Source organism: Podarcis muralis, chromosome 8 (assembly GCF_964188315.1).
Source record: "Podarcis muralis chromosome 8, rPodMur119.hap1.1, whole genome shotgun sequence".
Lineage (NCBI taxonomy): Eukaryota > Metazoa > Chordata > Lepidosauria > Squamata > Lacertidae > Podarcis > Podarcis muralis.
The window spans coordinates 41,111,333-41,131,495 of record NC_135662.1 but is presented as its reverse complement, the minus strand read 5'-3'; the positions used below and the strand labels follow the sequence as shown (position 1 = coordinate 41,131,495).

The 20,163-nt window shown below is 40.7% G+C and overlaps 1 protein-coding gene and 1 long non-coding RNA gene across 2 annotated transcripts in view; one reads left to right on the top strand and one right to left on the bottom strand.

The window, feature by feature from the left end:
- The window catches only part of MAPRE2 (microtubule associated protein RP/EB family member 2), an 87,610-nt gene that overhangs the window by 13,159 nt on the left and 54,288 nt on the right, over window positions 1–20,163 (top strand). Inside the window, exon 2 of the mRNA XM_028737029.2 lies at window positions 9,200–9,262. The gene's annotated coding sequence lies outside the window, so the exon portion shown is untranslated. The remainder of the gene's footprint in view (window positions 1–9,199; window positions 9,263–20,163) is intronic.
- The window catches only part of LOC144328708 (uncharacterized), a 66,505-nt gene continuing 64,943 nt past the window's right edge, over window positions 18,602–20,163 (bottom strand). The window contains exon 3 of the long non-coding RNA XR_013393939.1: window positions 18,602–19,536. This is a non-coding gene — a long non-coding RNA (uncharacterized LOC144328708). The remainder of the gene's footprint in view (window positions 19,537–20,163) is intronic.

Genomic DNA, 20,163 nt, shown 5'->3' with positions numbered 1-20,163 from the left:
TCTTTCTTACTCTGGGCTTTAGGGCATTTTCCATATAAAGCATGGACTAGAAGAGAGTATATACAAAGCTGTTTGTTATGGAGGTGTACTACATTTTATTGGTTGTAGCAGTGATAAAGGAAACTGAAGCTATGTGAACATGAGCAAAAAGACCAACAGCAGTGCAGCTGAATCTTGAATCCTTGCCTTGGGACAGCTCTGATTTGTCCTAGGCGAATAAGAAATTGCACGGCTAATTATTATTTTTGTCTTGCTTGCTATTTGCTTCAAATTTAGATTTCAGTTACGAATGTTATACAATATCTGGGGGAGCGAGGTAAATGTTCAGAGACCCATCACATCAAGGATTGAGTATACAGTACTAAAATTCAAAAATTAGGCAGAACTTGGCTCTCTAAAATTACAATATCTTTAGCTAGAGAAAGTGTGGCTGACAGAGAGATCAGTTATGTTATCTGGGACTGTAAGGCACTGGAGTCTGGAGGACGGAACAGTGTCACATCTGGTAACTTTGCAGGCCAAACAGAGAAATTGCAAAACTTAAATTTTAAAAGGCCTGGGTGAATAGTAAGGTTGCTGAAAAGAAGACCAGGTATTTCCCTTTATTCAGTGGATCTTTCTCACAGGGATGTGTGCATAGCATTGCAACATTGAGCACATGTCTGTATACACACCATACATTTAAAGCACATCTGGACCCCCCTCCAAAAAGGCTCTTGGGAGCTGTAATTTACCTCTCACAGAGCTACAGTTCACAGCACCCACAATTCCCATGACTCTTGGTGTGGGTGGGTGCTTTGTATGGTGTGTATGAAGCCGCAGAATGGCAAACCCTTATCAAATGAAATCCTTAAATTTCTAATACCCTCCTGCCCTTTCATGTCACATGATCAGTGCTGCCTTGATCTCCATTGAGTTCCTCAGTGCAGAGCCACTAGCCATGCATACGTCAAATAATGCTATCAGTGCTTGTATTCCCAGGTACAGATACGGCTGCTAACCAGGAGACATCTCCTGTTGTTAGATTGTCACCTCGTGGTTCATTGCTCTGCAGTCTAGATGGCAGCTGTTGTCTCCTATAGGATTTAGTTGAAGAATAAATGAGTGTGGTCTGACTTTTGTAGCAGAGAGCAGAAACTGTAGAGAACCTAGATACACATAGCTGAAGTTCAGTTTGCAGTTACAGTATTTGAAAAAAAATTACACTGCTTTTCAATTTTGTAAGCACACTAAAATAAACTTTACCGCTAAGGTATCTGACAGTCTTCTTTGGTCTGGTCAGGTGACTGTAGGTTGAAAGCGTTCTATGTGCTCAGTATTGCATACTGTGTAGATTTACAAAAAAATTTACTCTGAAACATTCTACTGCAATTTAGTAATAATATTTATAGTCATTTTGTGTCATTTACAGCATTGTGTTTGAGTTTATTTAAATAGCATAGTGACATTTGTCCTCTTCTGATAACCGGATAAGTTGTTTGTGATAACTATTATGTGCTATTTGTACTTTTATTTCAACATTTCAATAACTAATGTTTATAATATTTGAGTAACTGTATAATGTTTAATTACCGGTCTGTGTTTAAATCAGATTTCTTTATCTAAGTGAAGTTTTCTGAAACTATTAACTTTTGTTACATAAGATGTAATTGTCAAAAAGATTACACATTAGAGGTTTCTAATAAGCCTGCATTTTTGCAGAGGTTGTTTTATGCAGAGTTTGTTCTGGGCTTCAGCTGGCAAACAAATGTGATGGAAAAGGAAACAGAATACTTTGATAAGGTTGCAAAGTGATAGGACCTAAAACACTGATGATTTCTTGGCAGCCAGACATATCCTCCTGAATGGGGGCATAGATATTGTTTTCTTCTACTTGAAAAGAGCTACTGGTTACTGGCACTGCTTTTGTTCCTTGAAATGAATCACACTCAGTTGGATGGAGCCATTAATCCATTTCCCTTTCAACTGACCTATTAGAAAGCAACCCTTCTGTATGCCTGGCATTGCTGAACATCGGTTGAACATCACTACAAAATACAATTCCTTACTGCATTTCTACATAGAACAGATCCCTGGCTTGTTTGGTGTTGTTGTTGTTTTCTGAAAAAGTAACAACTCTATCCTTTTTGGAATAGGGATACTTTTTACATACTGGCTTTCTTACTCCAGTGCGCTTCTGTCCCCTGTAACTAAGTCACAAGTTAGAGCTAGTAAAATCAACAAGTAAGATTCCAGACTTCCCATCTGCAAAGTGATGGTGTCTGATCTCAGCCATGAATAAATGGTCTAAATCAGGGCAGGTTCAGTGTTAGGGTAGCAACATATATCACTCTGTCCTCCAATTCTTCCTGCTGATCATACTCTTGTCTTGCTGTTAGAGATCTGATCATAGCTACAGTTGCTTTTATAATATAACATTTTTAATGCTGGCTGTAAGTGTAGCTAGGTCCTTTTAAAAGTCTCAGTATGTCTTTGGGTTATCGTTTCTACTTCACAGTAAAGAAACTGGAATAGTCCAGATACTTTTAAAGGTTTCATGTAACTTTAGACAGGAAATTTGCCACCAATGTGGTTAAGCATCAGCGGCATATGTGCCCTCTAGGCAACCTTGCCCACAATGCTTCTCTCTGTGGAATGACCCCTTCGTGCAAGACATGGAATGTCTGCACTGCTGCCACTTTGTTGACAGCATGGGGGAGTGGCAGCAGCGCTGGAGGAAGAGAAGGAAGATGGAAGAGGTGGCAGCGGGGAAAATGAGGAGAAGGTGGTGGCAACACCATCCCATCTTGAGATGGTGGAATGTCTTGCACTTGTCCTGCCTGGGCATGATGTTTGTTGGGAGACTTCAAAGTCTGTTGTGTGTAATAGTGTTAAGGTGGATTACAGGGGATGGTAGGAATACTTAATTAAATTAGTCTCTGCCAGATGCAGAATAATTTCAGGATGCACTGATGGTTGCTGAGAAGGAATCGGCAATGGCTGTTTCCCCATGTTTTGAAGAACCTTTCTAAAGATTCTCGGCCTTTTTCCTTTAGCATTTTAAAACGCAGGAAACACACTCTGGAATGGTGCTTGGTGCATATAGTGGTGCATAAATGTCATCTTATACAGATGCTTTATATGCATCTTGGTGCATATAGTGGTGCATAAATGTCATCTTATACAGATGCTTTATACTTAGCCAGACCATTTGTCCATCTAGTACTGTCTGCTTTGGCAATAGCACTCCAAAGTCTTGGGAATAAATCTTTCTCAGTCCCCCATGATACTTTTAATTGCTGTAGCCACAATTTTAACCTAGGACATTTTGCATGCAGCTATGGGTATGCATTTTGCATGCAGCTATGGGGGACGCGGGTGGCGCTGTGGGTAAAACCTCAGCGCCTAGGACTTGCTGTTCGCATGGTCGGCGGTTCGAATCCCCTCGGCGGGGTGCACTCCTGTCGTTCGGTCCCAGCGCCTGCCAACCTAGCAGTTCGAAAGCACAATTAAGTGCAAGTAGATAAATAGGGACCGCTTACCAGCGGGAAGGTAAACGGCGTTCCGTGTACTGTGCTGGCTCGCCAGATGCAGCTTGTCACGCTGGCCACGTGACCCGGAAGTGTCTGCGGACAGCGCTGGCTCCCGGCCTATAGAGTGAGATGAGCACACAACCCTAGAGTCTGTCAAGACTGGCCCGTACGGGCAGGGGTACCTTTACCTTTACCTATGGGTATTCAAAGGTTATCCTGAAGGAAAAAGAAAGAGTGATTTTGGGCAGTGCTTTAAATATACCATAGAGCTGATTCATATAAACAGGCAGTGCTTTATCTTCTCCATGCTAGCATATATTCAGGAACCATAACTTCTAGACCAGTAACAGAAATTGCTGTGGATTCCCCTGTGTATGCAGCTGAGTTCCACTTAACATTTTTCTATGTGACTGTGTGCCTCAGTGCATGATCACTTGCTGCTGGGATCTGGGCCTTGGAGCAATGGTTGGACTGGGAATAGAAATGCAGAGTAAAGGCTAACTTTGAAACAAGTTGCCTCTTTTGATTTACAGAACTGTCTCTGGAGAAAAGCAAACGGAGCAGGGCCTTTTCATGTTATTATATCAGGCAGTTAACCTGGTGTTCACTTTAATAACCCCTGACTCCTTGATACTTCAGAAAGTCAAGTTCCTGGGGCTGAAATACCACAAGAATGTTCTGATAAGATATTTGTGAGCAAAACTATATAGCTGGGAGCCAAACTCGACATGGTGTTAGATGTGTGAAGGCATCTGTCTCTTTCTCTCCCTTTGGCTGAAAGTAGCCGTTAAGGGTCTTCCGCCCTCCTGACACAATCTGATCCAACTTTGAATGCCCAGTGGCTACAATTAGCAAAAAGACTGAGAGAGCAAAGAGACATTGGAATTGTATTAATGCATCACTGATGTCCTATTTAATTTGACTGTGAGATAGACAGCTTTTGTTCAGTTAAGTTCACAAGAAACTACATCAACTAGTATTCTAATCTGGAAGCAGTTTGGATAGCTTTGCATAGGCTTACTTACAATTACAAAAGGCCACCATGTATGTCAACATACTTGTTCTGCTTGCTCAGTTGTCCATCGTTTAATAGTAACCAATAAAATATTTATGACTGTATTCCTATGGATATGATCACTTGCCTATGAAAATTTTGAAGACGTCTTTAGACAGCATGATGGAGAACTTCGACAGTTCTGCCCGTGGCCTTGAGTGAATTCTATAGATCTTGTTATGGAATGTCAGGTGCTGCAAGCTCTTAACTCACTGTGAAATCAATTGAGCACCAGAGGGCTCAAGTGAGAGTTGTTCAGATGAATGCTTGTCAGGCTCATTGATAATGAAAAGTGGTATCCTTGGCCCTGAAGATTAGGGGACATAATGTTGGTAAGAGCTTTAAAGTGCATTTATTGCAGAGACTTAAACGGCACTAAAAATAATCTCACATATTGTTTTCTACAGTGAAATGTTTCTTGTGTTGCTGCTTCTGTGTGTGTCTACTGGGTATTTAAGTGGATGATTATCGAGTTCTGAAACTAACAAGTTAGTTAGTTTCTTAAACAAGTTTGGAATGAAGTCCTACTAAGTTCCATGGAACTGATTTCATAACGCATGTTTAGGATTGCTGCCTAAACCAGCACAGTAGCACTGTCTTTATATTTGCATAAGTCATTATTTGACCTTCAGCACTGGAGTAACAATCTAGCAGTACCGGACTGGATCTAGACACATCAAAAAAAATGTTTCGGGAAAATGTGTTCTAAACCTCATACAGTGGAACCTCAGGTTGCTAATGTGATCTGTGTGGGAGGCACGTCCGAAACTCGCAGTGTTCACAACCCACAGTGCCACGTCTGTGCGTGCGGGTCGTGATTCAGTGCTTCTGCACAAAGCGCAATTTAGCACTTCTGTGCATGCGTGAGCACCAAAACCCGAAAGTAACCAATTCCAGTACTTTCAGGTTCGGCGCAGTGCACAACCCAAAATCGCGTAACCTGAAGCGTCTGTAACCCAAGGTACCACTGTAATGGGAAAGCACATTGGTGAAAGATGGAACTCCACAGCGCCATCTGGTGTCCCAGTGTTATAATGCATTTAAAACACTATTTCTTTACTAATGTAGCTACGCCTCTGGTGTCTTTGATGTGACATTAGCAGAGTTCTGAGTCCTTTACTTACCTGTACAGACTGGTCTGGAATGTCTCTGCAGTTCTATCATTCCCTCTAATAGGCACCCCAGCCCCTGAGTGTGGAAGTGAATATCCTGTATATGTGGACTGATAACATGAAAGCTTGTTACTCTAAAGAATTTATGGACTTTGGCTATTGTTGGGGTGGGGAAAACATATACATTGCATGTGTCCAGAGCAATAGAAGATCCAGAACATCTTCACATCATCTGGTGGGATTCTCCCCCCCCCCAATGCTTCAGACTTTTTGCTCTTATGTTCTACCCTTTTGTTCTTATATTACAAGAGCTTAGTGGTTACTGCTCTTTGAGGGCCCCATACCACATAGAAACCACAATGAAGGATCTCAACTGCAAGAGCCATGGTAATCTCCACACTCTGATGCCAGCATCATTTTTTCCATACAATCATGTCCTTCCCTCCCATGTTGTTCCCTACATTCTTATGTTGCTATGGGAAGTGTGGGGTGGAGTATAAGGGAGTGGCGGCCATGTGGCTCCTATAATGAAAGAACTGGCTCATAGGCTGGGGCAAATAATAATGATGGGAGAGAATGTAGTGGAACATAAGATGATTGTTTGTGATTACTGCGATAGTTCTATGCAATACTTGCAAAAAGCATTTCCCCCCATTTCTCTTCAAGAGTAGGTCTGTGTAGCAGAAGACTCACTGTGGCTTTTAAATTTTGTGTGTGTGTGTGAATCAATTTTCTATGGAACTTCCCAATTCTCTTTGCACTGGTTTTTGGTGGTTTCTCCATTTTTTGTGGTTTTCCACAGAGGTGGATCGTGAAGAGGGCTGTATAGAAAACTGCCATTGATCCAACATCCTAAGATTATCAACTTTTTATCTAATTCACTCCCCCTTTCTAAATCAAGTTCAGTAGTACAGTTCAGTAACCTCAGACTCCGAACTTGGTAGTTTAATAGGGCCTCCCTTCTTTAGATGGCCGTATTGCTTCATTCACTTCAAATTGTGGTAAGCCAACCCTGATGAGTTTGGGGGAACCTCATTCTGCTGAGTGGGGCTCTGGATACCTGCCCCAAAGTTCTGCCCTGATGGTACCACTGGCAAATTAGCTTTCCAAGTCTATAAGTATGCTATGCCTGGAGAACTGTCAGCAACCAAAGCAAGGCAGTACAAGTGGCAAGGGTGGCAAATGGATAGAATTTCCAGTGGTCTGAAAGTGATGCTTCAGTGCCTTTCATTGCTTTTTGCACCTCCTCATGATTTGTCAAAGCAAAACAGCTGACATAATATGTCATACCTTCAACCTTGTAAGATGTCAGATTCCCTGAACACAGAAGAAAAATGTGGCCTGCTTGATATCCCGAACTGAGTTGAGGCAGAGGAGTTGCTGCTGGGCAGAATTGATTTGACCAGAGATTGGCAGAGGAAACCTCTGAAGACAAGAAGAGAGAGAGGCATCCAACTTGCCAACTCATTGAGGCAAAAATAGTCAGCATGATTCCATGCAGATCTTCTTGAGCTACAACTCCCACCATCCCTGATCTCTGACCATGCTGACTGGAACTGGTGGGTATTGGAGTCCAAAACATCTGGAGAGTATCACACTGCCTGCCCCTACCAAAATGAAAGAACTAAGAGATTTGTGAATAAAAGCATAAGTTAGAAAGCCAGAAGGTTACCATGTATCAGTCTAGGAACCTGGTATAGTCCAGAAGTTAGTGATCTTCCTTATCTTGCAGAGCTTTTGTGCCTGGCTTATAATACATTTTCATTTGTTGTAATGGAATGCACAGTAGTGTGTGCTTCTAAGGTTGAAGAACTGAGGTGAGCTAATAGCTTAAGGGAGTTTCTCTTCAGAGAATGATCCTCTACCTAAATCTGGGCTGAGGATCCTTTTTCAGCCTGGGGACTCCATTCCTTGCTGAGCAATCTTCTGCGAGGCACACACCAGTGGTGGATGAAACCAGAGGCAAAAGCAAGCAGAGCAGTGGGTGTGAATTTTATCTTTGTACACTAGGCCAGCTTCTGCACAGACTTTCACACCCCTCACTACCATTCATTAAATCAAGGAAAAAACATTACTATAGCTCAAGGACATGTTCCAGCCACACAAATATATATGTGGCGCAGGGTCAGCAATAGTTGATGGACTATGGCTTCCATTGTCTCTGACTATTGGCTATGTTGACTGCAACTGATGGGAGTTGTAGTCCCAACAACACCTGGAGGGCACCACGTTGGCTGCATTGGACAATACTCAGTGAGATGGAGCAATGATCTGACTCAGCTTTTTGTCCTGCTCCCTTAAGCAGCTCCCTATTCCATGCATCATTTAATGAATATTAATCATTGAAATCACTTGGTTTAGCACTCCATATAACTGGGAAATTTAAATTTGCACCTTTCTGTCATGTGCATGAAAGTGTTGGAAAGGAAATGTGGCAAGGTCTTGGTGCTCGGGGGTAAGAGTTTCAGGGGAACTGACAGCTTGTACTTGGAAGATATCAAGTGATATGCTGAAGCGAATGGAAGCTGTTAAGAACTGGAAAGTAAATGAAGGGTAATATCAGTTCACTTGACGCGTTTTCAAATGTTGCCATTCAAGAGGGGAAAGTATTGCTTCACTATGAATCTGAAGGATCTGGGTGTCCTGAGAGGCAATCTGTTTGGAGGGTGCAAGGAGAACAAATCTTACCTAACCATAACAACTAGAAGATGGCTGTGAGGTGGCTAAGTATTTAGCTACCCCAGATAGCTCACACACAGTGTTACATGACTGAACGTTGCAAACAAATAGTGCTTTTCCATGTGTACAGATACCAAAAGAAGAACAAGGTGGGATATTACTGCTGCTGCGTGGGGATCGTCCCACCAACCTCAGTCTACCCTCAGCCCACCCTGCACCTGACTGCTTTCTTACCTACCACACTGCTTGTCTGCCATATCCTTCATTTTATATTACAGGCCTAAGTTTCAGTATTTTCACATTTAGGATATCAACCAGCGTTTTATTCTGGAGAAGACATATAAAACACTTTTTGTTTTTTGCTTAGGTTCAGACATCTCTGAACAGTTTCTCTCTGTGTGTGTTTTTTATCTTGGAGATAAACACCTTTTGTACTGCAGCATGATGTAACATTCATACAGATATCCTGATGTGTCCTATGGGTATTCACACTCTAACTATTTATATAAATAATTGTGTAAGGATTGCACCATGTTGAATTCCCAGGGCTTAGTGGGGCCTGCTCATTAGAATGGAGAAGTGATTACAGTCTATCTTTCCAATTACCTTTTGTGGGTTTTTTTTTCATATTTCAGGCATGTGTTATGCCTAGATCAAGGAGACAACACAATATAGGAGATGCATCTTGTTAACAGTAGCTCTGTGTTTGATAGTGTGCACTGTAATGAATAGTTTCTCATCTTTCTATGGCTATATGGCTGTGCCTCTGTAAAAACAAATGTCTTAGGTTTCTGCTTCTGATTTTCTTGTTGAGCTAAACAATGCTTTATTTTCTTTTTCAGAACTGAATTGCTGCAAAGAATCATTTCATTCTAGCAATTGGGGAAGGTGCATGAATGCACAAAGTAAGTTTTGTGTTTTTGTTGCATTACTAAGATAGATATTGCCTGAATTTCATATTTATGACCTTCTTTTTCTTCCTACAGGAAGCCTAAAGTGGCTGGCAGTACATGTAAAACAATTCAAAAACATTGCAATCAATATTTCTAAACAATAAAGCCATTCAATGGCATACCATATTTATAATGACAAATGACTGAGAATGTTATTGGATTTTTAAAATATTAGTTTAAGTTTCTCACTTAACTAACTGATCCGGTAACTAATCCAATATATACAGCAAGCTGTATAAAACACGAAAAGCAATGTGATGTGAAGACTGGAGAACAATAATACAGTTAGGTGATATATCCACAAGGTGGCAATGTGTAGAAAGTCTTTCTAAAATAGAAGCGTGAAATAAGAAGATGCTGTGGCAGAATGTACTATTCTAAAAATGCTTCTTTCAAAAATTAACGCTTCTTTTATGTGCCCTGGATTTTAAATGCAAGAGAAATCTATAGCATGGAATTTGGTTTAAGTATGTAGTATGTATGTATGCAAGTATGCATGCTTTCTGTCTTACTGGGCAGCCTGTCATCTCAAGGTAGACTTGAACGAAGCATCAATTCCAATCTGGCTTCAAGCTTGGTTGTGGGATGGAAACAGTTTTGGTTGCCTTGACAGATGACTTGAGCAAGATAACCTATGTGGGGAACGCTACCCTGCTAGTTTTTCTGGACCTCTCATTGGTTTCAGTACCATCAACCATGGCATCTTTCTGGATCTCTTGGGCTGGGCTTAGGAGGCATTGTTTTGGTTGTTTCCATAAGGTGACACTGCAGGACTTAGCTCCATTCCCTGGCCTTTGGCCAAAGGGGTTCCACAGAATCGATATCGTACCTCCTGATCTTAAACATCTATCATGATAATGCTGGGGAAAGTCATCCAGAAGTTTAAGCTGTAGTATTGTTGGTATGCTTCTGAGTTTCCAGCTCTCATCTCCACTTTTTTTTTAAAATCTCAGAGCCTGTGGAAATTCAAACTAGTGCAGTTTGGGGATGGATGAGGGAAACAAGCTGATGTTACGTTCAAGCAAGACAAAGGTGCTGCCTGTGCAAATGATTCAAGAAACATGTAGCCTGCCATGTGACTAATGCCCAATTCACACTTAACATGAAAGCAAACCATGGCTTATCTTGAATGAGCAAACATGTGGGCTCCCATTGAGAACATTGCAGCTGCTGTGCTCCTCCTAGTTTTGCTGTTGCCACACTGCTTAGAGCTTCACTGTGATTTGGCTTAGCATTGCAGCCAAACCTGGGCTCACGGTTTATTTTGCTCCAGACAAACCATAAGATGCAGTCAATACTTGTTCTATGATGCATTGCTTGTGGTCTGTCTGGAAGAGATAAACCATGAGCCCAGGTTAGGATGTAACAGTAAGCCAAATGACAGATTAGCCCAGAGTTACAATACAGAAGCAAAGCAACCACAATCTTCTCACTGGAAGCCTGTACATTTGCTCAGTCATGCTAAGCCATGGTTTGGCTTTGGAAAAGCGCTGGGGAACCTATGGCCCTCTAGATGTTACTGATCTCCAACTTATTTCAGCACCAGCCAGCATGGTCTGCAGTCAGGGATAGTGGGAGTTTGAGTCCAGCTACACAGCTTTCCCAGCATTGGCTTAGAGTTACATGCAAAGCAGGTCCAAGTCTAGCTGCTACTTGTGAGTATCTGCTTCTTGCTAGTGCTCTTAAAACAAATTCTGACAACCTACACTACACTACACTACACTACACTACACTACACTAGTGTATCAAAACTGGCAGTGTTATAACTTACAAGTGGAAGGAATGTTAAATACCACTGAGGGACTACAGAAGCCCACTTAGAACAGTGCCATAGATAATAAAAACTGATCTTGGAAGCCATATGTTTCCGGGAGTGTCTCTTCCCTAGATCAACAGTCAGTTTCCTAAATAATTCCCCATTGAATTCTGCCTGCCATGTAATATTTCCCCCCCAAAGGGATGCCATCATCTATTACAATATATTTTATAGCATAATAAGCTGCATTGCAACTTCACAGTACATGGCTTCATCGTGATGTTGTAGAAGTAGCAAGTTTTGTTCAGAAGCTTTTACTTGGCTCTTGTCTGGGGCTTGTAAAATCAATTACAATTTTCATATGCAGCTATATTTATCCCGCGGCCTGAAATATTTTACCAGTTTATGTTGAACATATTGTTTGCTATATATTTAAATTTATAGAAGTATTTATATGCTGCTCTCTCATAAAATATAAGTGTGGTGTACAACAATATAAAAAGATAAGCCATAAAAAATAGTACTGTACCGTCATTTAAATGACTGGCTACTCAAGAAAATTCAAAACAACTGTATAGGCCCTGTCAGCATGAAAATGTCTTCAAGAGTCAAAAGACAAAAGCAAGGGTGCCTGCTGAGTCTCTGTTTGGAAAGGTTTTCTGCAGCATGGAACCAGTGGCACTAAATGCACAGCTTCTGGTTGGTCTCTGTAACATGGGGGACAACTAACAACACTCTTTCAGATAACAACCACTGTCAGCATACTGGGTTGAAGTCTATGGAGAGAAACAGAGCCATTAACTTTATGTTTGCATTCTAGCATGGGCTTTTTTTAGGGAAACAGATTGTTACTCAACCCCAAGACCTTGGAAAGGATAGGTGATAAATCTAAAGACAACAAGAGAGTAAGAGAAGAGGGAGCACAAAGAAACAATAAGACAGCAGGGGGTCAGTGGAATAGCAGGTCCCCTAGCAGGTCCCCTGTAGGAAGAAGATACTATTCTGCAGCACATGGAAGCCAGCAGAGGAAAAAAGCAAAGCTTAAAGGATGTATGGTGGGGTTACTAGAATCTATCATCTTGATCATTTGACAAAGGTAAAAGGAAATCATCATGTGTGCTTGATCTCCAAAATAACCAACATTTGAAGGAGAATATTTTTTTTGCTGCAAGATGCTTGCTAAACTCAGAGTCCCAACTGGAACCTATATCTAACAGAAACACATTCCCAAAATCAAACATAAAGGTTTCTACAAAATTAGTGAGATTTTGTTAATTCTGAAGTAATTGCAAATGTTCATCCTTAATTTTATATTACTTGTTTGAATGAATCAGACTGTGCTGTCTAGGAGGCAGGTTTTTACTAGTCAGTTAGTATAACTCCCAAGGGATAATATCCGGTAATAGAATGGGGGTGGGGAGCTGTATTAAAAATTCCAGATCATTTTTAAACAGGTCCTTACAAGGGCACTGAGCCTAGCTTACCATTACTAAAATAAACAAGCAATCTAGAAGTATAAACAAACATTCCATTTAAGTTAACATTTCCCCATCAAGGGGGAAAGTATCAATGTCTTCCCATGCTTAAGGAAAAACAACAACAAACCCCTAAAAATAGTAGATTTGAAATTAAGGAATATGAGGCTGACTCTGCAACTATTCATGGAGTGGAGAGTTGCCAGAAATTATATGATTATTTATTTTTGTATCTATACGCCATCTTTCTGCTAGAGCAGGTTACAAACTAGGCATGAAAAATAGTTGTTGAAGTCACTGAACACAGTAACAGAATGAGGTATTAAAAGCCTTTTTGAATAAAAATAATTTCAATAACTATATGAAAGATAACAGTTAAGAGCCAGGCAAATCTCCAAAATAGCAGTAGGGAATCTTATTTCAGCCTAAATGTGGACAATTTAGGCTTTTGGGAACCAGAAGTAAAAGTGGGTGTGGCCAGTTGTGAAAAGTGGGTGAAAAGAGATGCAACTCTTTCATTTGCACATTAGCCCTGCATTCCAGCCATGCAAAAACCAGAAATTTCTACACACGGCCACACCTCTCCACTCTCTACCCTCTATTGAGGCAAGCAAGAAGTACTGTATTCAGTTCACAGAAACAATCCCGCCAGGCAAAAGCACTGGGTGGTTGGGAGACTGTTTGTTGTAGAGAAGCATCAGTGAAAAACATGGCCTGGAGAGGGTCCCAAGAGCTCGATAGAGAGGGGCTTGGAGCGTTGTGTTTGGTCAGCAGACCTAAGATTCCCCACCCTTGCTCTACAATGATTCCTATTGGTGTGACCACAAAGAAGATTCAATCTTCCATCCAACTTTTAATACCCAGTGTACACAGTCCCCAGTTATACTGTAAACTGCCCTGTTCCTCAGATAGAGGGCAGTATAGAAATGTAATAAATATTGATAACAAATAAGAGAAATGTGAAAATGTAACACCTAAATTTAAGTTTTTTAAATATAAATATGTTGGATGTTATTAGCACAGAGAAATAGTGGCATGTTTTTTTCTTTCTGCTGTAATAAATGTGTGACACAACTCCAGAACACTTTCCTAGTGTTTTTATATTTTCATTCAGTTTTTCATACTGCCCTTCCTTACCACAGTCCTTTGCCATGGTCTATACTGTTGCACAATGTAAGGAAGGCCAAACCAGCAATAAACTTCTTTGGTTGTGTCTGAATGTGTCACTGCGGAACAGAAGGAAAGTAGTCCTGACTCTGGTAAGGATTAGACATGCAGTCGCTATCCATGAGTATCTATTGAAGGGAAAGGCCTCACCTACATGCATCCCTTTGTAGTGCTTCCCTCACTGTTAAAACATGTCTTTTTGGTGCTCTACAGTTCTCAAAGGCACAAGAAGTCATTTTTCAGACCCAGTTCCCTACTCAGTTCTGGGTGATGTTGCTGACCTACAAGCAGGTTCCTGAGCTCTATTGACTGGCTTTCTTTTTCCTTTTTGAAGACTGTGTTAATTATTGGGAACAAATCAGTTCTTTTGCATTTGCAACAAGCCTAGTATGTAGCACAATATGGCCTAGTTTCCTGCTGTGCCATAAACTTCAGCATACTTGCCTATTTCCATCTATATAATCATTACCGTCATCTCTCTTTCCTGCCAGATCAGTTTGGCTTTTGTGACTGTCCCAAAAAAAATTATGGCTGAGGCTACCAATAATAAAAGACACAGTGATGGAACTCTGCCAACGCTACCTTTCCCTCCTCCTCTTTTTGTGTGGCTCCCCTGACCCACTCACCATGATGCTTTCTTTAATGGTAGTACTAAATTAAGCAACAAGTTGAAATGTTTTTTTATGGTGGTGATGGGGCTTCTCTTAGAGGAAGTGACTCCTTTGTTCTACATCGATGTCAATCCCTTTCATGTGGGGGATACATGTTTGTGGACCCTTTCTGTGAGTAACAAAATAGGGTACCAGGAAACGGCAGTATTGTATCATAAAAGAATAGGAAGGCTTGCTCTTTATATACAGGAAGTGTGGAAGGAAGTTTGTAGTGTCTTTACTATTCTGTTCTTAAAGATATGTACTTTGTAAAGTCACTACTGAAATTACCTGAAATATTTATCAAACTGATAGTAAAGTCCTGAGATAAGATTTATTATAACATTTAGATATTCTCAGTGGGCTAACCAGTGTGGTTACAATAGCCTATGGTAAGCAAATGAAATATGTACTCTTCCTGCAAAACCTTAGTATAAATGCTTTATACTGTGTCTGATCTGATGTGCTCAAGATGGTTGTTAGCTGCTACTTGTTAGTCTAGCATATGCATGTGATAATGCAAAATAGCAATACATTATTGGTTATTATAATGTGCCATGAGTCTATGTACCATAAATAAGTTGCTTAATTACATCTGCCTATTGAGCAATTGCTAAATGACATTTTGTTGTCCAGCTTCCTGGTACACTAAAGTTCTCATTGAATAAATATAAACCTGACCATAGAAATAATATACGTATTTTAAAGGAAAACACTGTTGGGATGAGATTGAAAAAGCAGATCATCAAAACTCTGGGCACACTGTACCGTTGAGTGGATTCACAGCTGGTTGTAAATTCATACTCAAAGAGTACCAGTGGTTTCTCATCAAACTTTTGAGGGAAGTTTCAAGTTGGGTGCCTCAGGACTCTGTCCTGGACCAAGCGATCTTCAATGACTTGAGGTGGAGAGGATCCTTAGATTTGCAGATAACACACAACTAGGAGGGATTGCAAACACCTCATAAAAGAGGAATAAAATATCTATCTAGTTTTTAGCTCTAATATGCACCTTCTTGAGTATGCAGTGTGAAAATGAGCTACTGCCCAAGGAAGGGAATAGTGCTGGGAAGTTTGTATGTATGTCTGTGCTGACACTTAAAATACTAGTTTGCACTAGTATAACCCTATGGTGGCTTTTTTTGAGTAGAAAAAAAGAAGGTAGGGTTGCCATATTGATCCAGAAATGGCTTAGGCTCTTTGAATTTATTTATCTATTTATTACACTTATATCCTGCCTTCCTTCCAAGGAGCTCAAGATGGCATATATGGTAAGGTTACCAGATGTCCCCGTTTCCCAGGGACAATCCCTGGATTTACAAATCAGTCCCCATACAAAATCCATTGAAGTTGAAAAGTGTCCCTGGATTCATTGAAAAAAATCTGGTAACCTTAATATGGCTCTCCGTCACATATTTTATCCAAGAACTTAATGTGGCTGGTTAGACTAAGGAGGAGTCACTGAAGGGGATCTTCACTGCTGAGAAGGGAATTTAACTTGGGTCTCCAAAGTTATAGTCCAATACTCTTTCCATTACTGGGATGATGAGATAATCCCACAGATTTTTAAAAAGTTGTTTTTGGTCACCCCAAGTACTTGGGCAGTTTAACTGCTCAACCACCTTTCTATTCTCAGAGAATTAAAGCTTTGCTGTGCTGCATCTGGATAGCTGGACAAGTGCTTTGACAGCTTAGCACTGAAGGCGAAGGAGAGAAGTCATTGTTCACAAAACATTCTTAGGGTGAAATCTCCTTTGAGCCTCTCTTCTGCTAATCATGTAAACATATCAATATGAATGTGCTAGAGAAAGTGGTTGTAGTGTGGAAGAGCATTCTAACCAACATAGATATTGCATTTTTATTACACATGTTGAAAAAGCTCTTTCTTTTTCCTGGATCAGTCTCCAAGTCTGTGTTGACATCATTTGTGTGGAATAGGATGCTCATCTGTACACAATCTAGAAAACCTTATAAAAGTTTTTGGCCTGTACACTAGTTTGGTAGAGGACATAATCAATAAAGAAATTGTGAAAATAAAGCGCTTCCCTGAAATGCTGCTTGTCGGCTTTCCAAAATGGAGATTACTACAAATGTAGATTACCAGATTATTTTCATATTCTAGTAAGAATTGGTCAAATTGAGTATTTGCATTATTGACTGAAAATATTGTTGGAATTTCCTGAAAGTGCTCCTTTTGAATGAAATCTCATATGAAAAGGAAGGGAATTTCAGAGACAGAAACCATAGAAGAAGCAGACCGTCCATTAAAAAGAGGTTTCTCCTATTATTCACTGAAGTAACATTTGATAAGAAATCTTTGGCTTTCATTAGCATTACGCCCGCTTCAGCTATAAGCCTCCAACCCTCCAAACTGTTGTTCCTTCTATTTACTTAAAGGAACTCTCCAGAGACTGGAATTGCATTCTAACAACTGGCTTGTGGTCTACATTTTATGTCAGTTGGTCTGCTGCTTATTGGAATTGTTCTGCACACAGCTATGAATGTGGGAGGAGGAAACGTACAAGATGATTTACTGTATATGTAGTGGTTTGCAGTAAGGACCAAATTAACTACATCTGTAATATGTGCATTGTTTCAAAATGTTGAAATGTCAGCTAGGCCAAAAGGTATGTCATCCATATGGAACCCATATTATTCCTCCCCTCTGTTCTCAGTAGTGCATTGGCAGGGTTGTAGCTGTAAAGGGAAAGAAGACTTTTCAGATAAAGCTTCCCCTCCCCTCTCTGTGCTTGCACCATAATTTTAAGAGACACAGTGAGAAGAAAAGAGCATTTAAGGGGTTCAGATTTGCCAGGAAAAGTAGTAAATGTGCTGCAGCTACATCAACAACAACAACAATAAAATGCTGCCTTTTCATACTCTTAGTTGGATATGTGTATGTGTCTCCCCCCCGTCCCACCCAAAGTAGTGAAAATAAGCAGGCATTTCATTTTCTGTATTGTTCTCCCAGACCCCCCAAGTATCCCTATTTTCCAGAGACATCCCAGTTTCTGATTTGATCCCAGAATGTCCCGCTTTTCCTAGGATGTCCCTATTATCATTGGAGATATGTGGGAGGAAATGGAGTTTTCTGACCCCAGAGCCATCTGAAGGCAATCCTGTATGGGGAAGGGTTTTTTAAAATGTTTTATTATGTTTTTATATATGTTGGAAGCTGCCCAGAGAGCTGGGGCAACCCAGTAAGTTATGTGGGGTATAAATAGTAAAATTATCATTATGGAATGGGACATCCCTATTTTCATCAGAGAACGGCAAATCTTCATGTTCTAGGACATTTGGGGGCTATCCAGTTCTCATCTCTGCACGGAGATGAGTTCTCATCCAACCAGTATCCATTTGCCTACCTGTCAATTACTTTTTGTGGTTGTTGTCATTGGTCTTTTAAATGCACAAACATGTGTCAAAGCTCATCCTTCATTCCTCACTTCTGGCAAGCCATGGGAAACCTTATGTGCCATTTTATCGTTATCATTTATATACTGTCATCATCCTCAATGATGCTTTTAGAAGAGCAGAGATCCCTTTCCTGAGGAGCTTACAATTGGAATTGAACAAAGAGGCAATGGAAGGGGACAGAAGTAAGGAAAGGCTAACAGGGAATAAATATTATGTTGGTTACGTGTGCTTAAGCTTAGTTACAGGAGAGCACCCTTTTGGACAGAGGGTGGGAACCAGAAGTGGCCAACCTTCTGTAAGCCACATTAGGTGGATTGACAGGCAAGTGGCCACACCCATCAACTGGCATATGATGTCAGGCACGGGGGGGGGGGGGATGACCTATCAGGCATGCACAGCTTAGAGTGTGCTCCTGATTGTTCATTTGCAGCCATGACTTCCATTTGGTGCCAGATTTAAACAGTGCTGAATCCAAACCACATCTGCAAAGGAACAACTGGTGACAGGTTGACATCGTGCAGGTGTTCTAGGAGGCAGTTCCAAGCATATGGGGGAGAAAGGCCAAAGTCTTTTGAGGGAGCAGGACACCTTTGGGTGGTTGAGGGTAATGTAACTGGAGGAGTGAAGATCACAAGAAAGTACTGAGATATAACAGTAGCGAGAATAAGGGAGCAAGAACATGGATAGATGTAAAGGTAAGGACAAGGACCTTCTGTAGGATTGGGGAGTATATAGGAAGGATTAAATGTAAGTCGTGGATAAATGTAAGGGAACTCTGGTGAGACAAGGGGAGACCAGAGGAGAAGACAGTAGGGTATAGCTGAGAAATGGCCAAACATGACCAGAATTTCTGTTGATGGCGGCAGGGTGAAGTGACCTGACCTGACCATGGGGTGCCTTCAAAATGTCCATATCTTGCAGGAGAGAGCCAAGCACATATCAGAACTTTAAGTTTGTGCTGTTAAAGTGCTCTGTTGCTCTGGCACAACAAACCCACTTATAAACAAATGGATATTTTGTGGTTTGGAAAGTCATAGACAAATGCATTGGAAAGCATGAGGTAAATGAATGACTAATGGAAAGATGTGTAGACACCCTGCAAACAAATTGGGATGAATGTTCATTTTCATGTAATTCCTCCATAAATAAATCAGAATGGATTCTCAATAAAGACCAGACATGGTCTAACCTACATATAAGCTTTGTGCGTGCAAAATGAATAGGTCATTTGGAGGACCCCATGGACTAAATATGGGGGGTGAAGATGAAAAAGTAATTGAGTTAAATCTATGTGCCTGTTCAACAGGCTTTGTCCCATTATGTTGACAATTGTTCAGTGAGTTTGTCACCAAAGCAGGCAGAAAGCATAGGAAATGGAAGATTAAAGCACCTCCCCTTTAACTATACGGACCTTTGTCGGCAAGGTGATGTCTCTGCTTTTTAAGATGCTGTCTAGGTTTGTCATTGCTTTTCTCCCAAGAAGCAGACGTCTTTTAATTTCGTGACTGCTGTCACCATCTGCAGTAATCATGGAGCACAAGAAAGTAAAATCTCTCATTGCCTCTATTTCTTCCCCTTCTATTTGCCAGGAGGTGATGGGCCCAGTGGCCATGATCTTCGTTTTTTTGATGTTGAGCTTCAGACCATATTTTGTGCTCTCCTCTTTCACCCTCATTAAAAGGTTCTTTAATTCCTCCTCACTTTCTGCCATCAAGGTTGTGTCATCTGCATATCTGAGGTTGTTGATATTTCTTCCGGCAATCTTAATTCCGGCTTGGGAATCATCCAGCCCAGCCTTTCGCATGCTGAATTCTGCATATAAGTTAAATAAGCAGGGAGATAGCAGCTTTAAAAACTCTTAACGTAGTTAATATACAGCAACTTATTAAGCAACATAATGAAATGGGCAAAAAAACCCAAAACCTGTTATGCCATCAGTATTCTTGGTGTCATTATTCACAAGTCTACCATTAGTAAATGAGGAAGCATGCTTTTCTTGCTGTGTTCTAGATGGACACAGGATTGCTATATCTGTGGCATCACTGACAGCATGCTCAATTCTTAGGAAGAAACTATACAGAAAGCAATGCCTGATGCCACACCCTCTCTATGAGCAGGCTGACTGAATCCAACATCTGATGCTACAAAGATATTTACACAGGACACATTTCTTATAAGAGATGGTACATCAATTCTCTGCCTGCAGATCTGTGGAGGGCAATTGGAAGATGTGCACTCTCTGTATGCTTAAAAAGAAAGTTGTTGGATTACAAGTTTAAATTTGCTTTTCTCTCGAACGTCCTTTTGTCTACACCATAAATGAAGAGCCTATAATTTTCTTCCCACATTGCTTCTGTACCTCTGTCCTGTTACATATTTGACGTGTACT